The 9,578-nt window shown below is 40.6% G+C and overlaps 1 protein-coding gene across 5 annotated transcripts in view; it reads right to left on the reverse strand.

Moving 5' to 3' along the window:
- Positions 1 to 8,534, reverse strand: part of LOC139549236 (signal-induced proliferation-associated 1-like protein 3) — a 97,885-nt gene extending 89,351 nt beyond the window's left edge. For all 5 annotated transcript variants that reach the window (XM_071359479.1, XM_071359478.1, XM_071359477.1 and 2 more), the window contains exon 1: positions 8,338 to 8,534. The gene's annotated coding sequence lies outside the window, so the exon portion shown is untranslated. The remainder of the gene's footprint in view (positions 1 to 8,337) is intronic.
- Between the last annotated feature and the right edge of the window lie 1,044 nt (positions 8,535 to 9,578).

The following is a 9,578-nucleotide window of genomic DNA, read 5'->3' on the forward strand; positions in this document are numbered from 1 at the left end:
TCCATGTGCAAGAACATGGTTTGAGAGAAAACTAGAAAACGGGTGAAATAAAAGACAGCTAGGCTTGCTAGCGCTTCTCAGTGGAAACAGCAGAGGCAAATACAGAAGAAAATAAGAACGTGAAGAACAACAAAGCAAGGGGCCTCAGTTGCACAACATATCCTAAGGGATTGGGGAAATGCGTTGCCTGAAGAGCTGCATGCATGATTTGTTCATCTACCTGTTCTATTGATTCAGCACAGCATCGGTTTCGAAACGTGAATGACCTAATTAGAACCAAGGAGGGTATAAGGGGTCAGAAATCAATTCATGTTAAAAGGGCTGAGGACATTTTAGCTTGACATTTGTTATTCCAGGCCTGGGATATAGCTTTCTCTGACCGAGTCACTCCTACATGTTTGGCCTTGACTACAGCGTGAGAACTCTTGAGATAACCTCGAGAGGCAGACCGATTCTTTCATGTGGCTCTTGGGTTGTGACGATGTTTTCCCCAGTCTTACCGTATCTAACCAAACAACGCAGGGGTCGGGTTAATGCAGAATTCGGAATATCTTGCTGTGTTTTCAAAAACGCTTCTTATTACAATATCTGCTCAGATTAAATTTGTGCTTCGGTTGCCCTTTCTGCACTCTTGAGAATTCACGAAGGGGAATTCGATCAGTAGACAGCGCTCTGACTAATGTGTAGTTACTTTAGTTCGGTACTTTTCTCTGTGTTGCCTATTTTTCCTCAGGAAAATGAAAGATTGAAGGGAAATGACATTTATCTCCAGCACCACACCAACATATGTGGAAATGGAACGATTCTATGTTTTGTAGAGAAAGATAAGTCTTTTCAATGACATCAACCAATTAGTAGGCAATGCCTACTCACAATTGGTCAAAATCACAACAATCACATGACGTCATTGGAAACCCTTCTCTATCTTTTTTTACTACATAAACATAGAAACGTACCATTTTCACATATGTTGATGTTGGGGTGGTGCTAGCGATGATGTATATGAAGTAGAACAATTCTGAAGCAAAACATTAGGAAATTATCTGACGTCATTCTTTCTATGATAAACATTAGAAATATGTTGTCCATGCATCGTTTTTGCAAAAAAGACCTTGCTTTTTCATAAGTTAATTTACTGGTGCGGCTGCTAGCCAAATAGTGAGGCACTTCTGTTGTCATCTGATGAACAAAGCTATTTTCCGCCAAATGTGTTGAACTAATATACACTACATGACCAAGAGTATGTGGACACCTGCTCGTCGAACATCTCATTCCAAAATCATGGGGATTAATACACAGTTTCCACTCTTCTGGGAAGATTTTCCACTAGATGTTGGAACATTGCTGCGGAGACTTGCTTCCATTCAGCCACAAGAGCATTAGTGAGGTCGGGCACTGATGTTAGAAGATTAGACCTGGCTCGCAGTCTGCGTTCATCCCAAAGGTGTTCTACGGGCATGCTGTCAGGGCTCTGTGCAGGCCAGTCAATTTCTTCCACACCAATCTCAACAAACCATTTCTGTATGGGCCTCGCTTTTTTCACGGGGGCATTGCCATGCTGAAACAGGAAAAGGCCTTTCCCAAACTGTTGCCACAAAGTTGGAAGCACAGAATCATCTCTAGAATGTGATTGAATGCTGTAGCGTTAAGATTTCCCACTGGAACCAAGGGGCCTAGCCCAAACCATGAAAAACAGCACCAGAACATTACTCCTCCTCCACCAAACTTTACAGTTGGCACTAAGTATTCTGGCAGGTAGCACTCTCCTGGCATCCGCCAAACCCAGATTCGTCCATCGGACTGCCAGATGGTGAAGCATGATTTCATCGCCCCCAGAGAAAGTGTTTCCACTGCTCCAGAGTCCAATGGCGGTGAGCTTTACACCCCTCTAGCCAACGCTTGGCATTGTGCATGGTGATCTTAGACTTGTGTGCTCCAGACAAACAGTTCTTGTGCTAACGTTGCTTCCGGAGACAGTTTGGAACTCGGTAGTGAGTGTGCAACCGAGGACAGGCGATTTGTAGGCGATTTGTACTTGCTTCAGCACCCGGCGGTCCCGTTCTGTGAGCTTGATCCTAACTGACCTAAGACAGGGAATTTTTACTAGGATTAAATGTCAGGAATTGTGAAAAACTGAGTTTAAATGTATTTGGCTAAGGTGGATGTACACTTCCGACTTCAACTGTTGTACAAGCCTATGGGAAAGAGTAGTTTTGGCCACGACGAAGGTCACTGTTACTGTATACAGCCTTATGGCTGGGGCCAAAATTGTGTGTGTGGATGGCTAGTCGGATGGATCTGCGCGGGTTGATACGACACCTCCAGCAGAATTATATTCTGACATCTGCTATGGGCTAGGGCATCTCGAAGATATTCCATACACTGGACTGATGGCAGATTTTAGGAACGGAATGTGGGGGCTGCGCATTGCAGTAATTGGGCCGGTCTGTGGCTCAGAGGGAGTGTTCTATAAGGCCTGCCTAGTGCGAGCTAAATTGAAATGAGACGCTTCGGCCATGGATCCGAACGCGGATCTGGTGGCATTTCTTAGTAACCCAGGAGCCAGGCTTTCTTTGGAGGGGTAGATTGTGGATTTTGCTCAATGGGAAAGTTTATTTGTTTGACTTAGGATCCATGTTGATGACAGTTGTTTCTTGTTGAAGAGGCAGCAGCTAACGTTAGCTTGCTATTGTCTTCCTCTGTTTCATAATGAATTTGTGGTTATTTCTTTCTAGTTGGCAAAATAAGTGAGCTAGATTTTGTACTGCCATATGTCACTAACATTGCTAACTCACTGGTATGGGCGAGTAAATATCCTAAACCAAGCCAGCTACACAGCGATAGCCGCAAGCTAAAACCAGGTAGAGAGGGAGGAACGAATTCACATTCTGCTTCATCTACTGTTGGCTTGCTAATGTTGACTCAAATATGTTTTTCACATGGAATTGATTAAATTTGATTTTTATTCTATAAAGATTGTAATTGTGTCAATGTGTTCTAAAAATTCTAAAAACAAATCCTCACAGCTGTTTTCCATAATAAAAAGTGAAAATGCCACTTGGTGGCAACAAGCTTACAATGTACAGTACGCTACAGGCAATATGTTCCTCCACCATGTGAGTCATGAAATGACGATCTTGCATTGAGGACTTTCCATCAGTCTTTGTGGTTTTTATATGCAGGGAGCATAAATTGTACATTTGTAAACTAACAAATCATTTTTCAAGTTAGAACCCATGATTATTAGTTATTATAAAACCTGGGTGGTTCGAGCCTTGAATGCTGATTGGCTGACAGCTGTGGTATATCAGACCATATACCTTGGGTATGAAAAAAATATTTTTAATGCTCTAACTACGTTGGTAAACAGTTTATAATAGCAATAAGGCACCTCTGGGGTTTGTGATATATGGCCAATATACCACAGCTAAGGGCTGTATCCAGGCACTCTGCGTTGCGCCGTGCATAAGAACAGCCCTTAGCCGTGGTATATTGGCCATATACCACACTCCCTCGGGCCTTATTGCTTAATTATTTGAATGCACAGAGATACCGTGATGAGATCCTGAGTCCCAATGTCGTGCCATTCATCCACCGCCATCACCTCATGTTTCAGCATGATAATGCACGGCCCCATGTCACAAGGATCTGTACACAATTCCTGGATGCTGAAAATGTCCCAGTTCTTCCATGGCCTGCATACTCACCAGACATGTCACCCATTGAGAATGTTTGGGATGCTCTGGATCAACGTCTATGACAGCGTGTCCTAGTTCCCGCCAAAATCCAGCAACTTCGCACAGTCATTGAAGAGGAGTGGGACAACATTCCACAGGCCACAATCAACAGTCTGATCAACTATTTGCGAAGGAAATGTGTCACACTGCATGAGGCAAAAGTGGTCACACAAGATACTAAGTGGTTTTCTGATCCACGCCCCCACCTTTTTTGAAGGTATTTGTTACCAACAGATGCATATCTGCATTCCCAGTCATGTGAAATGCATAGATTAGGGCTTAATGAATTTATTTAAATTGACAGATTTCCTTATATAAACTGTAACTCAGTAAAATCTTAAATTATTACATGGTGCATTTATATTTTGGTTCAGTATACATAAATATCTGTTAAGGTCCATTATCTGCTACATGGACTTGCAGAATTGCAGGAAATTGGTAAAAAATAAAGCGGCCTCGCCGCTCACCCATTGCCAAACACCCTATCACACCCACCACCTAAGCCCCTTTTCATGCAGAAAAACCCCTGTTGTAGAGACTTACAGCCCTAACAGCAACCTTACTAAGTCCTATAACTCTGTTTAAAAGCTTTGTGGACAGTGGGACATTTCTCCCTCAGTGCAGGGAGGACACTGTTCTGTGGCGAGGAAGGTCTACTCAACATCTGTGTTTATCCTCCAGCTAAAACCAACAGGCTATATTTACCCCAGTAAAACATGCCTGGGGAAGCCTGCAGGGGAATAAACACTGGGTCTGGGAGAAGTGCTCGCTCTCCCTCCCTATCAAAAAGTGAATCTATAAACACCTCGGGGGTTAGTGCCTGAGGGAATGGGGTTAGGGGACGATGTTTTATGACAGTAAAGGAGCCATAAAGTAGATCCTTATTTTAACGAACATCCTGCTCCTTTTTATATAACTCAAACTGTTGAAACTGTCATACATGCTGAGTCACAGACAGGCTTCAAGGGAGGCCAATACTTCAAAGAGATTCTGTGAGCAACACTAGTGGAGGTGGGATAATGCCGATTGCATGCCATGTACTTATATTGTAAGATTACAACACCAATAGCAGATAAACACTATTTATTTATTTACTCAGGATGTGAGTGATATGTGCTCAAATCAAAAACAATGCACAAACATATGACGCTCTCTCCAGCACGATGAGGGCCAGATGGTATCTCTAGCCTGAGGCTGCTTCCTCCTCTCGGAGCTGTGATGCTACACTAATGAGCATGATGGATCAGTCTGTCTGCCGCATCTTATGTGAGGCTGTGCAGTACATTGTTGATTTCTATTAACCTTTATTTAACCAGGAAGTCCCCAGGGGTCAGGGAGAAACCTGGCAAGAAACAGTATAGATCTAAAATTACAAAACAGAGGGAGGACTGACTACCTGTGTGGTGGTTAAGACTCAAACTGTGCTGTTGGAATAGCTGAAACTGAAAAATACTAAGTGGAAGATAAAGGAATAAATCTATAGGGCTTGTATAGTCTACTTTTAGAGAAGACACCGGACACTCAATCCATGTTCGATTCTATGATTTTTTTTAACTCAACAGCTGAGTAACATGCTGCCCACACCCCTCGCGTCGGGTGCGCGAGTGTTGCAAAAAATCACCCACATGGGTGATTGAAAGATGAACTGACATTCACACTCCTGTCGGTTGTAGTAATGCACTGTAAAGTTGGTTGCCAACCGCCATATAAAAGTCCAAAAAAGAAAAAGAAGCCTGTAGGAAGGAGGAGAGATGACGAGAAACAAATTAGCTTTCTAGTTTTATCTATGGATGAATTGTCGGAGTAGAGGACCTTGTGCATTTCAGGCAAAATAACAACCCAATGTTTATATCTCAGGACAAATTAGCTTGCAACACCTGGACAAATTAGCTAGCAACAGCAAGCTAGTTAAACTGCCTTAAATGTTTAATGCTTTTCGAACCTGTCCCCAAATTGATATAATTGGTTCAGAGTTTGTTTTGATATTTCAACCTGCGTGTCCTGACCGCTTCTGGTGTGGGTGAACAAAAATCAACGTGCGAGCGATGCCGGTTTGGTCAACATGTAAGAGTGTACCCTTGAGAACCAGTTGAATCAGTGGTCTTTATCTTTTTTTTTAAAACACAGAGTTCGATGAGTCATCAACGAGAGGGGCGTGAATCATTAGGTTTACAGGTTAGAATGCAACTGGGGTCACCCAGATACAATTCCCTTTGTATTTTAAAGTCTTTGTACTTTATTTGTAATGTAAGCCTAATCATAGAGACAGCAAGAAACTACGGCATATTCATCAAGATCATTTTGAACGGTTCCTTATGGAACTACATTGGGAAGCAGTACTACGGGATCCCAAGTAACCACAGAGAATTAACATAAAAAAATATAACATTTTGTTAAACCAAAACATGCTGCTTTTACATTCTTTTTTAAAAAGGCACGCTTTTCTCTCCAGGGGTGATTTAAGTCGTACAGAAATGTTAACTTTGAAAGGCAAAATAAACCAAAATAAAAACGATCAAATTTAGCAATTCAGCAACTGGCAACAATAACTAGTCATCTAAATAAATTTCCCAAAGCATGTAAATGGCATAATATCACATTTTAGGGAGTTAAATCCTCAGTGCATTTGACTGCAGTACATAACTTCCCTTGTTGGTCCAAACAGTAGCCTACCCTATGACCTAAGCATGATCAACCCTCCAGCAGGTCACCAACCGGTGAGACCACTGATGACATGAGAATTCCATGAAGCGGTATCAACCAGGTCATAGCCTGCCCAACTGCTTCAAGACTGATTCTCTATTAACCAAACATAACACCTCTTAGTTTAGGTTTTGATTCAAGAACTTTTGTCAAATATTTTGATCAAAAATGAGACATTGATAGAAATTCCCTGATGGTAATGATCCAAAAATAAAAATAATAATTAAATAATTAAACACTTCTCTTTCAGTGATAGGCACCTGTAAAGTTGGAAGCAGTAGAGATGAATGAGGGGATCTGAAGTTGGAATTAGAGGCACCTGGTCGTGGTTATTCAACGTTAACTGTGGTATTCAGAACTTCACAAGCACGCATTGCCTTTCTAATGTAATTTCCTTCAAATTAAGTGAATAGGCCCCTGAGGAAACTGCAGACGTGATTAGTGTAACATTAATGAGCTGATCTGAAACCCTCTGTTCTCAGAAGCAGGGAAGTTAGTGGACTTGACCTTTTCTCGTCGGTACTGCCGGTATCGTCATTCTATTAGTCACGGAGAGAAAGCAACCAAAATAAATTGTTAAGCGCCGTCATATCTATGCTGCCCCCTGCATGAAAGGTCTATCCTAATATTTGATGTGTTATTTCCTGCGGCATTCAGTGCACAGGCATTTGGACTAATATACAACATGTAGACGCTTCACCCCCCTTTCCCACTGCACTGTACGCACACCCACCAGATGACTTTGAACAAAGTAGATAGATAGCTTTGAATCAAGAGGACATTTTAACATCACAAACTCCATTCCAGTGTTATGGGTAAACTACAACTGCCTAACAGATAAGATTGGTCAGGTGGCAGACACAACTGACCTTAACATGTCACAATGACAGCTGATCAGCATTGACACTAATGTGTACAAACAGGTCAGCATGGCTTGCTTAACTAGCATTCTGTTCAATGGCAAAACAAATATTGGAGAATTTGACATTTAAGTTTCTATGATTGAATGAAAGATGATTGATTGAATGAAATCAGTAAGACCACTTATGAGGGCTTTAGTTAATAAAATGATCTAGCTAGCTAACTAGCTAGTTAGCATGCTAGCCAGAGTCACCCATACTAGGAACAACCATTTTCAGTGATCTAGTTAGTTAACTAGCTCTTTCGTAAGATTTTACCCACGAATCACACAACACCAAAACATTGTCGTAGGGTGCCAAACACGAAACGTATAACTAACTACCCAACACAAATCCCCTAAAGAAAACAGTGTGTTTACATGGAAACCTTTTATGGGCAATTCAGTCGAAACTAAATAAACCCACATTAGCAACTTCCTACTGCAGCACTTTTCAAAATTCTAAGCTCGTTCAAGCTAGCTGGCTTGATTACATTCCCAAATGTTGTTGCGTTTCACTTAACGAGACAATTGTTCCATTGTCTGGAACTTGTCATTTTAGCACTGCCGCTTGGCCTTTACAAGTGTGATTAAATCAAGTCGAAAAAGTACAAACACGGAGTATGCAAAATACTATGCGCATGCGTATTGAAAGACGGCGGACCAGGAAGGATCGGGCATTTTTTAGTTAATAAAACATTATTTCTGAGACTGATATACCATGTTTTAACTAGTTAACGGAATAATATGGGTCTATGTGAGACGTATATTCACTGCGTGTTTAGATAGGTGCAACAACGATTCAAAAATAACCCGTAGTATGCAAGTTGTTGGCTGCATAGCAGGAATGAAGTTATAGCTCTCGCTGGCCAGTTGCAAGTAGTGAGCAATGGTAGCGAACGTTACCTCGCTAGCTGACTCGTCACTTTTCAATGTTGCTGAGGAGCCCGAACTATTACTCAAACTACTTTTGAAATACGACTTGGGAGTGTTTCTTACCTATCGACGTTCTCGCACTTTCGACGAACTTATATCCCTTTAGAAATCCCCAATCCTAGGAGAAACATTGATTGAACAATATAGTGGGCTGCTTGTTTCTATCTCGCTCGCAAACGTTGCCAGGAATGCTCTCTCGGAGTCGGATCACACAAGCCAGGCGAAACCACCGTGCTGCGCTAGCAAACGATCTCACGCCGCAATGCGCCTGTGCGAGCATGGTTGTTGTAGTACCGATAGTAACATATGAAGGGCAGTATTCTACAAGCATACATAGACGTGTTAGTATGTTCATTGCAAAAATGCAATGAGCGCTGTTGCAATAATGTCTCGAAAAAACAACAGCGCTATTCAGAAATACGCAGTTATATTTTTGTGGTATAACAGTTCCTAGCTACATTTGTCTGTAAATCATTTTACATCACGTTAATTGTCTATTTGGGGTTGTTGTTATAGAGTTGTAGCCTACTTATTAGTAAATAGCACAACCTTGTGGCAGTCAATTATAATCAAAGCATTTTTACACGTAGACACAAATAGTGGCATACAGCGTTTTACTATTTTATTTTGGACATGACTGAAAACTTAAATCCCATCATCTCCACTTTATATGCCTGCCAACCACTATGACGCAAAGGTGTCGTTTTACTATTAAGCTGCATTACATTATTGCTACGTCATAATACGCCAATTTTTCAAAGAAATATAATGTAGTCTGTTTTTATATATATATTTTTTTATTCATATTATTTTTCTTATATATTTTTTATTCATAATACAAAATAATCAACAACTTACATCGCTACATCAAACATGTCTAACAAAACAAAACATAGGTATAAACAAGAAAATACTAAATACATACAAAAAATAAAATATATAAATAGTAATAAAAACTAAAAACTAAACTAACAAACAAATAAGTATTCTGCAAGGTTTTCCAAAAATTCTATCACAGATTTACATTCATAGAACAAGTGAGTCAGATGTTTCCCTTCTTTTTCACAGAAAACGCAGATATCATCAATAGACACAAATTTGGACAACATAGAATTACATGGATATATGTTATGTAAAGTGCACTTCCTTAAATTTGTTTGGTATACAATATTTGTAAGGCATCAACCAATCTTTTTTCCAGACAATGTCAGGAATAAGCATGTTCCATAATTTTTTCCCTCTAGGCGTAAGTTGGTTCCGTGAATGGAAAATGTGTCTTATGTATTTATTACAAAAAGATTTCT

Source organism: Salvelinus alpinus, chromosome 22 (genome assembly GCF_045679555.1).
Source record: "Salvelinus alpinus chromosome 22, SLU_Salpinus.1, whole genome shotgun sequence".
Classification (NCBI taxonomy): domain Eukaryota; kingdom Metazoa; phylum Chordata; class Actinopteri; order Salmoniformes; family Salmonidae; genus Salvelinus; species Salvelinus alpinus.